The sequence below is a fragment of the Pseudophryne corroboree genome, chromosome 3 (genome assembly GCF_028390025.1).
Source record: "Pseudophryne corroboree isolate aPseCor3 chromosome 3, aPseCor3.hap2, whole genome shotgun sequence".
Taxonomy (NCBI): domain Eukaryota; kingdom Metazoa; phylum Chordata; class Amphibia; order Anura; family Myobatrachidae; genus Pseudophryne; species Pseudophryne corroboree.
In genome coordinates this window covers 477,313,908-477,330,418 of record NC_086446.1, presented here as the reverse complement: position 1 = coordinate 477,330,418, position 16,511 = coordinate 477,313,908, and the positions used below count along the sequence as shown (strand labels likewise).

General features: G+C 43.0%; 1 protein-coding gene across 3 annotated transcripts in view; it reads right to left on the bottom strand.

Annotated features, from left to right (window-relative positions):
- HELZ (helicase with zinc finger) overlaps nt 1–16,511 on the bottom strand; it is a 403,350-nt gene that overhangs the window by 31,758 nt on the left and 355,081 nt on the right. The window lies entirely within an intron of this gene.

Genomic DNA, 16,511 nt, shown 5'->3' with positions numbered 1-16,511 from the left:
AGCGTTTATTAACTACAGCTTTATTTTATTATATTAACAATTACTTGGACCTTCCAGAGAACCACACAGGCATTATATTCCCATACACCAACTTCCCCATATTGTTCTCCATTTGCTATGCTACTTTGACAATGTGAAACACACCAAATTTGCAAATATTAAGCTACCACATTCTTTTTGAGCCAGAAGCCTCACAATGAGTCTCTGCCTAGTAATATAAGAGCTGCCATATGACACCGTCATTTTTTTTTTAGAGAACATGTGTTTAACATGTGAATGAACCCTTAAAAAATTGTTATAATTATGAAATGTATATGTATGGAATTAGAATATATATTTTTTCTTCCCAAAACAGAAAGCATTTAAAATTAATAATTTAAGACCATAACTATGCTACTGTGTGCAAAATTACATCTCTCTTTCCTAGCAACTTACCCTCACAATCATGATTTCCTTCAGAAAATGCAATGGGGCCTAATGTGTGAGTGGAATAGCAAATTGAACAGGTGGCTGGGCTGGTCATGAACATAATATAACACAGGCACAAGAGACAATTAGTGTGATTGGTTGATAAAATCTCTTTTATGCTCCTGTAGTAATATACAGCTAAGAGGAAGACTCAAAGGTCCTCAAGTTCCTTCCTTCAGAAAGTATACATTGCAGTATAGGGGAAAAATAACAGTGTTTTTAGGAATACATACGCAATATGAAAACAACAATACTATGTGCTCAGATTGGTGATATAAGGGTGTATTCAATAACGGTCGGAAGCTGCTGTCTTGTCAGAAAGACGGCAGCTTCCGACAGAAATAGGTCGGAAGGGATTCTGACCTATTCAATAGGGGCTGATTTTTTCTGACAAGTCGGATTGAAAACAAGTCTGATTGAGGTGAGGAGACAAGCGGTGCTGCGGGCAGCTGGGGGAGCGGAGATCGACGGAAGTCGCGGGGGGACATGTCTGCGGCGGCGGGGGGAGGTGCTGCAGGGAGAGAGGTGGCTGGCCGTCCGGCCAGGCATCTCTCTCCCTGCAGCGCCTCCCCCCGCCGCCGCAGACATGTCCCCCCGCGCCCTGCAGGAACCTCTTTCCCTGCAGCGCCTCCCCCCTCCGTCCCAGACATGTCCCCCCGCAGCAAGCTCTGGCCGCCGATCACTGCTCTCCCTGCTGCCCAGCTTACCCCCGCCATCTGCACTCCTGGCCGCTACTGTCAGCGCATCAGCTGACAGCAGCGTAAGGACAGGACCCTATGTACGCCCAAATCCGACAGTCGGATTTGGCCATCCACTGAATAGAGGATGTCGGATCCATCCCGACAACTGTATGTCGGAATGGATCAGACTCTTATTGAATATACCCCATAGTGGGGAGATGAATCAACATTTCTAAAACGTGAATGAGTGAAGAAGTTGCCCATACTGTAGCAACAATCAATTTCTAGCTAGCATTTTAGCAAGAACATGTTATAAGATTATGAGAAATTTCTCCACTTATCCACTGTTTAGAAACTTTGATACATCTCCCACACACAGGCTTAACAAACCTTTTGGGTAACACCTTTTAAAGGAGTAGATGTCAGACTCTTCCCATAGAGATAAGAGCCAATTAAGTTCTAAATTGGCAGTGCATTAGAGACCACAATAACTTTGTCAAAACAAAAAGACAGGTTTTGAAATAAGTCAAAGAACAGTAGCAAGAACACATCACGATTTCTGATACAGCAGATTAGAATAGAGTTTAAAATCTAACAGCAAGCAATTCCGGCTCATTATGGAAGTGTATGTCTTCTTTTTTACAGTGTTTGAATGTACATTACTATAGCATTTCCTTGTAGATGAAATATACTATACTTCCAGAACAATGATCAAACAAGAATGACAGCTACAAGTGAAATATAGTAGCTTGGGATAGCCAGACTCTACGTTTTGAAGAGGGTTATCCAAAAACTATTAATAGGAATCTATGGAGGGGTATCCAATTAGAGGTGAATTAACATCGAGCGTGAAAAACTAATGTTTTTCCTGATGTTTCACCCATATTTTTATTTACAGGCTATCCAATTTCATCGCCTGTAAAAAAAAAAAAAAAAAATGTCTCCCGAAAACACACAGGTTTAGTGAAACCTGTGTGTTTTCGGTAGAAACTGGGCTGTTTCCAGGAAATAAAATCCCTGATAAACTGGGGTTTATCGGGAATAATTGGATAGAACCACGGCGGGACAATTAACTGTGGGTAACTGGATACCCCCCAATATCATCAATGCAGTACATACTAAATTATTATCATAAGCATTATGTATTCCTAAATACACTATACTAATTAATGGTATTCTCTCCTGGGCTTACTCTGCAGAGGGATTATTTTTTAATAATGACCATGCACGTCATGCAGAAATTAGGCCAACAACTACTTCAGTCTGAATTTACTTTTGGAATATTATACTTGGTGAGTATTGCTTTACACAAGATGTATAGAGGCACTTTATAGTTCTCATTTTGATACCTTTTTCTCCATCTAGGTAAGTGTTATGAACATTCTCTCTCTGCCTTTTTTCCTAGAGAGATCTCATTATGCTCAATACCCATAGGACTTACAACACATGCTCTCTCTAAATAACATTATCACAGGAAAAAAAAATAATAATAATGGCACCATTCAGTATGTTCCCTTTGAAGTTGCCATTATATAAACTGCAATAGCTGAGATGGCATCGACTGATAATTAAATGCCAGTTAGCCCCTATGAACGTGTAAGAAGAGCTAGATTAGAATGATTTATCAAACAGTAAAATGAATCATCATTCATGTAAAGAGCTTGATGCTGAGGCATTTTCTTGTTCTCCAGAAATAATTCACCTTCTTATTGAAGTGAATATTTCTGCATGTTCCCCCTTGGCAATGACAGCTCCTCTGCGTACTTTCACACATGAGAGATGCTTGATGTCAGCCGCCAACTGGCTTATGTAAGCAGTGAAGGCATGTTTGCACCTGGGTTTTCAGGGGAGATAGGATTACATTATCAAACTGAGAAATAGAGAGGACTGATAGGGAAACACATTTAACTTAAATTCATTATACTGTTGGCCCAAACAATGTCTTCTGTTAAAACTATGCAATGTTTTCAAACAGCACTTGTTGCATACACAGTGGAGGCAGTAATTTTGGACTGAAACAAAGGGGTTCATTCGGAGTTGTTCGCTCGCTAGCAGATTTTAGCAGCATTGCACACGCTAGGCCGCCGCCCTCTGGGAGTGTATCTTAGCTTAGCAGAATTGCGAACGAAAGAGTAGCAGAATTGCGAATAGAAATTTCTTAGCAGTTTCTGAGTAGCTCCAGACCTACTCACAGATTGCGATCAGCTCAGGCCGTTTCGCTCCTGGTTTGACGCCACAAACACGCCCTGCGTTCGGCCAGCCACTCCCCCGTTTCTCCAGACACTCCAACGTTTTTTTCCTGGCAAGCCTGCGTTTTTCCGCACATTCCCAGAAAACGTCCAGTTTCCGCCCAGAAACACCCACTTCCTGTCAATCACACTCCGATCACTTCAACGATGAAAAATCTTTGTTCGGACGTGAGTAAATCTACTAAAGTTTTGTGCTAAAATACTAACCGCATGCGCACTGCGTACCATGCACATTTTTGCCTTAATCGCTCCATTGCGAAAATCGTCAACGAGCGAACAACTCGGAATGACCCCCAATATTCCTGAAAATGCAGCCTCTCCATACACGGAAAGTCATTATTAAGGAATAGGGCATGCTGTACCCTATACCACATAGGCATTTCAATAGTTTGCATTGAAGGTATATTTTGTATTTTTGAGAAAATGCAGTGGTCACCGGTACATTCTAAACTCGCAATTCAATAGTTAGAGATAGCTGCAAGATGCCGCCATTTGAACAGTTCTCCCGGCCACCAAGTTCACAGATTTTTTTCATCACAGTCCATAGAAGTGAACAAGAAAATCAGCAGTGTAACTATATTGCAATTCCTGCCAATTGTGCAAATTTGCGCAAATCACCAGAATCTCCTTGAGTTAGATAATGACACGAAGAAAGAGATCCCGCTTGTTCTGTGAACAGCAGCCAAACATGGAGGACTACTGTATACTTAACATCTGCCTGCTGTATGGTGATTATCCCCAGTCCTCTCCTGTGTGAAAACACTAAAGTATACAGAACAAAACATTTTGTTTTAGAGCACAAACCTATAACCAGCTACATACATGTCATGTACATCTGCATTAGTGGTAAACAAATAAAATAGGGCCTTTTACTAAAGATACTCTATTATTCAGCAGTTTCTCTACATGACTGAAGTGCACCATATGGTCAGCTAAAGAACACATAATAAAACAAAGGTCAAATTCCAGCACAGAGCATATTGGACATGCAGTAGATGATCCCTCATCAGTGAGTAGGGTGACTCTAAAGTGGATCCCCCCCCTGCAGTTAGGTTGAATTGCTCCTTAAGTATGTATAACACCATCATCTCCTTCAAATACACAAACTTTACTTAAAACTTGAATAAATCTTCCAGTTTCGTTATATCAGATTGAAAAATGGCTTTACTATCTTAAAAACAAAAACTCAACTTTTAGTGGGATGTCTACTTCTATATATCCCCTTGTAAAGCCAATAATAGGAGTGCCACCCCAGACTACATACGACCAGTGAACCAGCTCCCTTGAAATTGTGCTGGTTTTCCCTGCAGAAAAGTTGCAGGAAAGTGAGCACATTGCAAATCAGTCCACAGCATTAGAGCTCCACAGCACCGTATTGCATAAATATAGATGAGTTCCGCTCCTCACACTCATGAGCTTTATACTTACTTCTCTACAAGTACTTTGACAACCACAATCGGCCGCCATAGTAAACATTCACAAAAAAACACCAATATTTATCTCACTCTTCTGCTTTGATTAGCTGGTGACATATCACCAAATCCAAGCTCCAACCACCTGTCCCACTCACACTCTGTTGTTTCAAAACATAGACATCCATCTAACCTCATGAATATCACGTCTCCCATCCCCCTCCAAGTCACTAAAATGTGCCTTATTGAATGCACGCTCTGTTTGCAACAAATGAACATCCATCCATGACCTCTTCAAATCTAACAACTTCAATCTGCTAGCTATAACAGAAACATGGCTCACACAATCAGACACAACCTCCCCTGCAGCACCGTCACATGGTGGTCTCCACTTCACACATACTTCCAGGCCTGATAATAGTAAAGGTGGTGGGGTTGGAATATTACTGTCCCAATCTTTCACATACACTGTTCTACCTCAGGTTCCATCACTCAACATTCACACTGTTTGAAGTTCATTCTATCAGGATTTTCACCCCCTTCTCTCTGCGTGATGCAGCTATCGCCCTCCTGGGAAACCCAAACAACAATTTCTAGAAGATTTTTCTGCCTGGCTCCCACACTACTTATGCTCTGACATCTCTACCATCATTATGGGTGATTTCAATATAGCTAGAGATTCCACAATCTCCTCATGCCTCCAAACTCCTCTCTCTGACCTCCCCTCTTGGCCTCACCTAATGGTCTGACTCCTCTACTCATCAGGAGGGCCACTGCCTTGATCTTGTATTAAGCAGGCTCTGCTCGGTTTCTGAATTCATTAACACTCCTTTCCTTCTCTCTGATCACCTTCTCAATCTCTTCCATTACTCTAAACCAGAGGTTCTCAAACTCGGTCCTCGGGGGCCCACACAGTGCATGTTTTGCAGGTCTCCTCACAGAATCGCAAGTGAAATAATTTGCTCCACCTGTGGACCTTTTAAAATGTGTCTGTGAGTAATTAATACACCTGTGCACCTGCTGGGTTACCTGCAAAACATGCACTGTGTGGGCTCCCGAGGACCGAGTTTGAGAACCTCTGCTCTAAACTCTATGACACTAAAAACCAAACAAGCCTCCTCTAACCCAAAGAAATACTAATATAAATTCTCAACAACTTTCCACTTCTATGCAACAACTGCTCTCACCAATTTCTAAATTTACCACACCTGAGACTGCTGTATCCCACCTACACCAGACTCTAGAGCGTGCCCTTGATGAAGTGGCTCCAGCTACCCATCATACTCCACACAGGCTTAGATGTCAACCGTTGCACCCTAAATCAACAAGACACCTACAAAACCTGTCACATAAAGTAGAACGTCAGTGGCGTAAAACTCAGAATCCAAGTGACTTTCTCACACATAAAACCACCTACCACTCCTACTGTCATGCCCTGGACACTGCCAAACAAACATATTTCCAATCTCTCATCTCTTCTCATGCCACCAACCCCAAGCTACTTTTTAATACATTTAAATCACTTCTTTATCCTCCCTCACTAGCTACTATCCGTGCATAAGAACTTGCTTCCTACTTCAAGGATAAGATAGATAAAATCCGAGATGAAATGGTATGCTATAACTCAGCCAGTGACCTGCTCAATTCCCTACCTGAACCCTCTGGCACTCTCTTCGTTTGATCCCTCCAGTGAAGATGAAGTATCAACGCTCTTTTCATCCTCCTACTCCACTATCTCTCCTCTTGATCCTATACCCTAACAAGTCTGTAAAACTTTGTCTCCTGTGCTTATCCCAACCTTAACTAAAGTCTGTAATCTCTCTCTCTACTGGTATATTTCCTTCTCTGTTTAAGCATGCAGTGATTACTCCCATTCTGAAAAAAACACAATTCTGACCCAAACACACTCTTATTAACGTCCCATCTCTCAGCTCCCAAGGTCTCTCCAAACTACTTGAGAGACTCGCCTTACACACTTTCTTAACTCCCACAACTTACTGGACTCACTTCAGTCAGACTTCGTGCCCAACACTTCTCAGAGACGGCACTGACCAAAGTAGTGAATAATCTGGTCACTGCTAGATCAAAAGGGCATTACACACTTCTTATTCTTCTAGATCTCTCTGCTGCTTTTGACACTTGACACAAAAGAGGAGGGAAAGGGTTGTGGGGAAAGGGGGGAAAGGAAAGGGGAAGGAGAGTCAGTTGCACAGGAAAAAGAAATAATGATAAGAGCCCCTAATTTATATATCTCATCAATTAATCATATTTACCAGGGGGTGCTACCACAGATCATATTGTAATTGCAGAACAAGGGGAAAGGAAAGGGATCTGTCTTCGGTGCAGAAGAAAATAAAATATAACTTTTAATTATTTCCGTTAAAATTGAATGTAACAATATATTATAACGTTTTCTACTGAGTAGCTAATATGCGAAATATTAAAACCACAAATAACAGATATGTGAAAGTATGACAACACTGTGAATTACAGAAGATCAAAAGGGCATTACACACTTCTTATTCTTCTAGATCTCTCTGCTGCTTTTGACACTTGACCACACTGTTATCATACAAACACTAGAATCCCTAGGTCTTCAGGACACAGCCCTTACTTGGTTCTCATCCTACCTATCTAATCACTCTTTCAGCGTTTACTTCTCTGATTCTACTTCCTCTTCTCTACCTCTATCAGTTGCAAGGCTCAGTCTTAGGTCCTCTGCTTTTCTCAATCTATACCTCATCTCTTGGTAAACTAATCAGCTCCTTCAGATTTCAGTATCATTTGTACGCTAGCGATACTCAAATCTACCTATCCTCCCCAGATTTACAGTTTCACCATCTGTATTGGTTCGTGTCACTGAATACCTGTCTGCCATTTCATCTTGGATGTCATCTCGCCACCTCAAACTCATAATTTCCAAAACAGAATTATTTTCCCGCCAGCCAAGAGTAGTAACCAACCTGATATCTCCATTACTGTTGACAATGCGACTATCCACCCTACCCCACAAGCTCGCAGCCTAGGTGTCATCCTTGACTCTGAACTGTCCTTTGTTCCACACATTCACTCTGCCTCTAAATCATGTTACATGCACCTAAAAAACATATCCAAAATAACAGGATTTTAATACCTACCGGTAAATCCTTTTCTATAAATCTGTAGAGGATGTTGGGGACACCAAAAGAACCATGGGATATAGACTGATCCACAGGAGATATGGGCACTTTAAGACTTTCAAAGGGGGCGTGGCCTGGCTCCTCCCTCTATATCCCTCCCCAGACTCAGTTTGGAACTGTGCCCGGAGAGATGGACATTTTGAGGAAAGGAATTAACAACAAGGTGAGCATCATACCAGCTCACGCCATAAACATGCCGAATAACATGGCATTCAACTGAACACATGCCAACGGACATGAACAAAATTCAACAACAAGCTGAAGAAACCATAACACAACCTGTGTGTAACCAGAACTAAACTGCAGATACAGTACGCACTGGGACAGGCGCCCAACATCCTCTACGGACTTACAGAAAAGGATTTACCAGTAGGTATTAAAATCCTGTTTTCTATTACGTCCTTGAGGATGTTGGGGACACCAAAAGAACCATGGGATTATACCAAAGCTCTATACCGGGCGGGAGTGTGCAGGTGACTCTGCAGCACCGATTGACCAAACTTTAGGTCTTCATCGGCCAAGGTATCAAACTTGTAAAACTTAGCAAACGTGTTTGACCCCAACCAAGTAGCAGCTCGGCAAAGTTGTAATGCCGAGACACCCCGGGCAGCCGCCCAGGACGAGCCCACCTTCCTAGTGGAATGGGCTTTTACCGATTTAGGTAACGGCAAACTTGCCTTGGAATGAGCCTGCTGAATCGTGTGACATATCCAGCGGGCAATGGTCTGCTTGGAAGCAGGATACCCAAGTTTATTGGGAGCATAAAGCACAAACAGAGACTCTGTTTTTCTAACTGGAGCCGTTCTGGCAACGTAAATTTTCAAAGCTCTTACGACATCCAGAGACTTTTCCTCAGCCAAAGTGCCAGTAGCCACTGGCACCACAATAGGTTGGTTAATATGAAAAGAGGAAACCACCTTTGGCAGAAATTGTTGCCGAGTTCTCAATTCTGCCCTATCTTCATGGAAGATCAAATAAGGGCTCTTGTGAGACAAGGCTGCCAATTCAGACACCCGCCTTGCGGATGCCAATGCTAACAAAATGACAACCTTCCAAGTGAGGAATTTCAACTCCACTTTACTTAAAGGTTCAAACCAATGTGATTTTAGGAATGTCAAAACCACATTAAGGTCCCAAGGTGCCACAGGTGCCACAAAAGGAGGTTGGATGTGCAGGACCCCTTTTACAAAGGTCTGCATCTCAGCAAAAGTGAGGCCAATTGTTTCTGAAAGAAAATTGACAGCAGAAATCTGCACTTTTATGGAGCCTAATTTAAGGCCCGCATCCACTCCATTTTGTAGAAAATGTAGAAAACGTCCAAGGTCAAGCTTCTCCACTGGAGCTTTCTTGGACTCGCACCAGGAAATATATTTCCTCCAAATACGGTGATAGTGTTTCGACGTCACACCCTTCCTAGCAAGGATAAGAGTGGGGATGACTTCATCGGGAATACCCTTACGGGCTAAAATCTGGCGTTCAACCACCATGCCGTCAAACGTAGCCGCTGTAAGTCTTGATAGACGAACGGCCCCTGCCGCAGCAGATCCTCGCGAAGAGGAAGAGGCCATGGATCTTCGACTAACAACTCCTGAAGATCCGGGTATCAACTTCTCCTTGGCCAGTCTGGAACTACAAGGAGCGCTGGAATCTGTGATTTTCTTAGTATTCTCAGAACCTTTGGAATGAGAGGAAGCGGAGAGAAAACGTACACCGACGGATACACCCAAGGGGACGTCAGTGCATCCACTGCCGCCGCCTGAGGGTCCCTGGACCGGGAACAATACTTTAGTAGTTTTTTGTTGTGGCGGGACACCATCATGTCTATGTGAGGAACCCCCCATAGATTCGTTAGTAGGGAGAAGACCTCCTGATGGAGGCTCCACTCTCCTGGATGTAGATCGTGTCTGCTAAGGAAGTCTGCTTCCCAGTTGTCCACTCCCGGAAGGAAAATTGCAGACAGATCACTTACCCGAGTCTCTGCCCAGCAAAGAATCTTTGTGGCTTTTGCCATTGCTGCTCTGCTCTTTGTGCCGCCTTGGCGGTTTATGTACGCTACTGCTGTCACATTGTCCGATTGGATCAGGACGGGCCGGTTTCGAAGAAGATGCTCCGCTTGTAGAAGGCCGTTGTAAATGGCCCTCAACTCCAGCACGTTTATGTGAAGAAGAGTTTCCTGACTTGACCATCTTCCTTGGAAGGTCACCCCTTGTGTGACTGCTCCCCAACCCCGGAGACTTGCATCCGTGGTCACTAGGATCCAGTCTTGGATCCCGAATCTGCGTCCTTCTAAGAGGTGAGAGCTGTGTAGCCACCACAGGAGTGAGATTCTGGTGTTGGGGGATAGAACTATCCTCCGGTGCATCTGAAGGTTGGATCCGGACCATTTGTCTAACAGGTCCCACTGAAAAACTCTGGCATGGAACCTCCCGAATTGGAGGGCCTCGTATGCCGCCACCATCTTCCCCAGCAATCGAATGCATTGATGAATGGAGACAGTTGGTGGTTTCAGAATGAGTTTTACCAAACTCTGAATTTCCAGTGCTTTCTCCGGAGGGAGGAACACTCTCAGCTGGACCGTGTCTAGAATCATACCCAAAAATGCCAACCGGGTTGTTGGAATTAAGTGTGATTTCGGCAGGTTCAAGAGCCAGCCGTGCTGTTGTAGAAGCGACAGAGACAGTGCAATGTCCTGCACCAGTTTTTCCTTGGACCTCGCCTTTATCAGGAGATCGTCCAAGTACGGGATAATTGTAACTCCTCTTTTTCTGAGGAGAATCATCATTTCTACCATGACTTTTGTGAAAATCCTCGGAGCCGTGGCCATGCCAAACGGCAATGTCTGAAATTGGTAATGAGAATCCTGAATTGCAAACCGGAGATAACTCTGATGAGGGGGATAAATGGGAACATGAAGGTAGACATCCTTTATGTCCAAAGATACCATGAATCCCCCCTCCTCCAGGCTGGAGATCACCGCTCAGAGAGACTCCATCTTGCATTTTAATTTCTTCAGGAAAAAATGTAGAGATTTTAGGTTGAGGATTGGTCGTACCGAGTCATCCGGCTTCGGCAATAGGCTTGAATAAAACCCTTCCCCTTGTTGCGCCCGGGGGACCGGGATCACAACCTGATTTTGACAATTTTTGTATTGCTCCACAGACTAGAACTCTGTCTGGAAGTGAAACTGGTAAGGGTGATTTGAAAAAACGGTGAGGGGGAACGTCTTGGAATTCCAGATTGTACCCTTGGGTCACAATTTGTAACACCCAAGTGTCCAGGTCCGAGCGAACCCAAACCTGACTGAAAAGCCTTACACGTGCCCCCACCGGTGCGGTCTCCTGTAAGGGAGACCCGGCGTCATGCGGTGGATTTGGCGGAAGCTGGGGAGGACTTCTGCTCTTGTGAACTCTTGCCTCTTCCTCTGGTAGCGAGGAAGAAGTTACCTCGGCCATTTCTATATTTATTGGGCCGAAAGGACTGCATTTGATAGTGCGGTTTCTTCTGTTGCGCAGGAGCATTAGGTAAATAAGTAGATTTACCAGATGTGGCCGCTGATACTAAATCAGTAAGGCCGTCACCAAACAGTTCCCCACCCTTAAAGGGAAGGGACTCCATATTTTTCTTGGAATCAGCGTCAGCATTCCAATGATGAGTCCATAGCGCACGCCTAGCCGCAATTGACATAGCATTAGCCTTAGCCCCCAGGAGGCCAGCATCTCTTGCAGCCTCTTTCAAGTACGCAGCCGCGTCCCTGATATAACCAAGCGTCACTAGGATGCTATTCCTATCCAGAGTATCTAAATCCGCAGATAAACTTTCAGCCCATTTTTCAATGGCACTACTAACCCACGCTGACGCAATAAGCGGTCTAAGCTGCGTCCCCGTGGTAGTAAAAATAGCTTTTAAAGTAGCCTCCTGCTTACGATCAGCCGGCTCCTTAAGAGTCGTCGACTGAGCCGCAGGGAGCGCTACCTGTTTAGACAAGCGTGCTAGGGCTTTGTCTACTGTAGGTGGTATTTCCCACTTATCCCTATCCGCTGCGGGAAAGGGGTATGCCACCTTGATCCTATTAGGAATGAGAAATTTCTTATCAGGTGTATTCCAAATGCCATCAAAAAGGTCATTTAGTTCAAAACAAGGAGGAAAAGAAACCGAGCGTCTCTTTTCTTTGTAAATAAGGACCCTCGTTTCTGGTGTAAAGGTGTCCTCGTCAATACGTAATATGTCTGACAGCCACAATCATATATTGAATACTCTTAGCCAATTTAGGATCTAACCTAGAATCAGCATAATCGGCACCGGTATCAGAGTCCGTGTCGGTATCTGTGTCATCTAATTAGTCAACACTACGTTTCAGTGACCCTTGAAATAAAGCGTCATCTACTGATTTCTTCCAAATCTGCAGTTGAGAGTAAGATTCAGTAAACTTTTGATTTAACAGTGTAACATTAGCATTTAAAGCATTTAACCAATCAGCACAGGACCCCCAAAACATTTGGTGTCCCCAATAAATTATCCCCTTGAGAGGAAAATTCTGCCTCAGACTTGTTGTCTCCCTAACAGCACCCAAAGAAAAGCCTGTGAGGGAACAAAAGGAAAGGAGCCAGCTCACACCCCAGCACCAAAGTGCAGGTCTGAAAACACCCTCAAGTGTCACAGAGCTGCAGCGCTATATATCTGTATAGAAATACTCTGCCCTCCCTCGTTTTTATAGCCCCTGGTACTTGTCTGCTGTGAGGAAGGACCAGCGCTGCTACTTGGAGGAGGAAATGGCGTCGAGTGAGCCTGGAGGAAGAAGCCCCGCCCCCAACATGGCGCACTTCTTCCCGCTTATTTTTACATGTTTATCCTGGCTGGGGTTTGCGGGCAGTGCCAGGGCACTGTACAGATATGCCAGCCTTATTCATGAAGTATTTTTAGCTCCCCAGGACCCCCCCCCCCAACAACCTATGTGCAATAGGTAGCATCTATCCTTGTGTATCAATGCCTATTTTCCTACAGATTGTAAGCTTGCGAGCAGGGCCTTCCTACCTCTATGTCTGTCTGTTTTTGCCCAGTTTTGTTCTATTACTGTTCTAATTGTAAAGCGCAATGGAGTATGCTGCGCTATACAGGATAAGAAACTGTTAATAAATAAGACAACAGAACTGAGACTTTGATCTAAAACCATTTGCTGATACTATGGCTTGGTATCATCACGGCATAGATTCAACAAGATGAGTTAATGTCCCCAAGGAATATTTGTCCATTCCCTTTGTAAAGCACGGAAAACTGTATCCTGGTTTGAGTTCTCTTGGGTCCTAACATGCCTCTCTAGCTCTTCGACAAGTGCTCAACAGTATTTAGGTCAGAACTTTCACTTGGCCACTTCAATATATTTATTTTCTTTTTATGCAAGTAGCCTTGAATAATTTTTCAATGGTGCTTTGGATTGCTTTCTTGTTGGAAGATCCATTTGCGGAGCATGTTTTTTAAATCACCATAGAGAATTTGTTTCTATAAAATTTCTCTGTATACAAACTGATCAATGACACCCTCTACATAGGTGTCGAAAACGGACGAAACCCTTGTTAGAAAATACTCTGAAACCATGACGTGTCTCCCACTTTCACAGTGGATAACTGGTAACTTTATTTGTATCTTTGGGTGGCGGACAAACTTTATCTGTCAGAGGACGCACATCTGCACTCATTGCACAAATCGCCGTCTGTCCAGCTGAGGTGTTCCTTGACAAAAACCCCCCACTTGCTCTTCTATTCTTGATTAAGGGCTTCTGGCTTGAACACCAATCTAGTAAGCCATGATCCTTTAATCAAGGCTTTACAGTTGAAACATGGACATTTACTTTATAGTACTACTGAAAAACTTTGGCTATTTGCCAAGCAGAGTAGCGGGGATCAACTGCCAACTTATATTTATACATTGTACACCCTGGTTGTGGTTTTCCTGGGGTGGACTTGCCACAGCTTGTTGACATGGCCCCGGTCCCTTCGGAGAAAATTCCAAACATTTGAAGCAACATGCCAAAATCATATGCAATACTAGCACGACTATATTGCTGCCTTAGTGCATATATTCCAAGTATTTTTTTTCTTGTTCTCACCATACCTATTGGGGAATGCCGCAACACAGTCTGTGATTACTAAAAGAATGTTCATTAGAGACAGAACTTACAACACCTGGACGTCAAAAGTCAATTGCCCAAATTCCCCGGGGTATTATGAAATCACTGTGTGGAGGTGATATTTATATACCAATATGCTTGTGTGTGCAAACTTTGACGATTGAACCACTGCTGGCAACTCTAACTAATCTATCAAAAGACGTTTGAGCTAACTATTAATACACAACCGGCATTATTACACAATTAAACTTTTATATAGAAAGTCTACGTAATTCTCTACCTTTGACACTGCAAGAGTTGTAGCTCTATCTACCTGAACTGCAGCTCATTTTGATGTCCAGAGATCTCAGCTCTTGGAATCCACAGATATGGATTATTTATATTAGGATAGGTTAGAAGAAGCCTTTAATTAATTGCAGGCTATGAGTCGCGGGGAAAGGCTATTCAATTAGTCTTTTTCCTGCACCTATAACTCAGGATTCAGGTGCGGAAAACCACTGATTACATGTAAACTGCGAAATCAATGTTTGTTTTTTTTCCCAGCGCGAAACACATTTTGTCATTTTTACATGACTTTGGGGATTCAGGCACGGGGCAATTCCCGATAACTGGATTGCACTGGCATGGCTAATTGAATACCCCCCTAAAAAATAATGCAGTAAGTGTGTTCCTTGAAAATGTAAAAGTAACATTGCATTAAAGGAAAAACATATCCTATTTATGAGTAAATAGATAAAACATGGCAGTTTTCTGGGTAGATTGGACTAAATAAAAGAAAGCAAACTAACATACTACCAGTCCAAGTTTTTGTAACACCTCCATCTTTCAGTTTTTTTACTAAAATATAAGCAATTAAAAGTCCAGTGAATAACCTGAAATGTTACAATAGGTAAGCAGTACAGCTAGAATTTTATAAAAACAAACATTTTAAAGTTTAGGTTAGCAAAAACTGAAAAAGTATGTAAATTACAGACATCAAATAAAGGGGTCTTTTTTTTTTTTTTTTTTAGAAAACAAGCAATGGGTTAATAACGTAGAGCTGTACTGCAGCAATTAAACAGAGGACCATGACACACTGCCAGTGGACTACTAAAGACTGGAAGAAGATCTTATGGATTTATGGACAGATAAATAAAAATTTTAAATCTTCGGTTCATCACACAGGGTTTTTGCACGCTATTGAGTAGCAAAAGGAGTATCTTCAATGAGCTGAGGTTATTCACTACTCGTATAAGCCGCCACTTCCCAGCAAAGCGAAGGCCAAAATTTAAGCAGGCAATGCTTTTTATAGCCCATTCCATGTTTTGCTATTAAAAGCATTACCTCTTTAAATTTGGGGCTTAAATGCATCAAAAAAGTGAAGGCTTTTATAAGTCGACAATTCGTAAATAAACCCTGTCAAATATGGAGAAGGGAGCATCATGCTCTGGGGCTCTATTGCTGGATCTTTTTGCTGGACAAAATGCACAGTGATTGGCATGCTGAACCAAAAGGGTTACCAAAGCTTTTTGCAGCGTCATGCAATACCCTCTAGTCTACACCTTGTTAGTCAAGGGTTCATTCAAGATAATAAGCCAAAATATAGCACCAGGTTATGTCAGAACTACGTTAGAAGAAAACAACATGGCAACCTTCAAATCATGGAATGGCCAGCACAGACTTTAGACTTAAACGCCGTTGATCTGGTTTGGAATGAAATGGACAGAAGGGCTGAAGCAAAACAATTTGCAAGTGCAACACATTTGTGGGAACTTCTGTAACAATATTTGACTGCCATTATAGTAAGCATGCCACGAGTGTGTTTGGCAGATATAGCTGCAAAAAGTTGGCTTCTTTCAGGGGTCAAAATTAAGATTACATTTTGTTATAACAAAACTATTCTCTAATGGGGATCGGTATATGACGCCGGCAGTCACAATACCAACACCGGCATCCCGATGGCCACGTTCCCAACGGGTGAGGTAAGTATTCTACCTCCCCCCTTTACCGCAGCCTAGCCCGATCCCCCCTCCCTTTTTGCAACCTAAACCTAACTCCTCCACAGCCAAATCCTAACGCTCCCGGCTTTACTTACCTTCCGGATTTCTTGGCTGTCAGTATTCTGGTGTCGGCATGCTTACATGGCCGGGATTCCGGCGTCTGTTTTCTGATGGGTGTCGGGATTCCGGCGTCGGTATTTCGACTGCCAGGATCTTGAACGTATACCCTCTAATGATTTTGATGTCCAATGCTTTAACTTCAAAGTACACTGAGACATTAAACTGCGTAAATTAAATAAAAATTAAAATAATGGGAATGTTCTAAAACTTTTGAACCGTAGTGTATGTAGTACGGAAACAATTGCAAATGCTAGAGAATAAAGTACTGCTATACTGCCTCACTTCTGAAGGACTCCTACA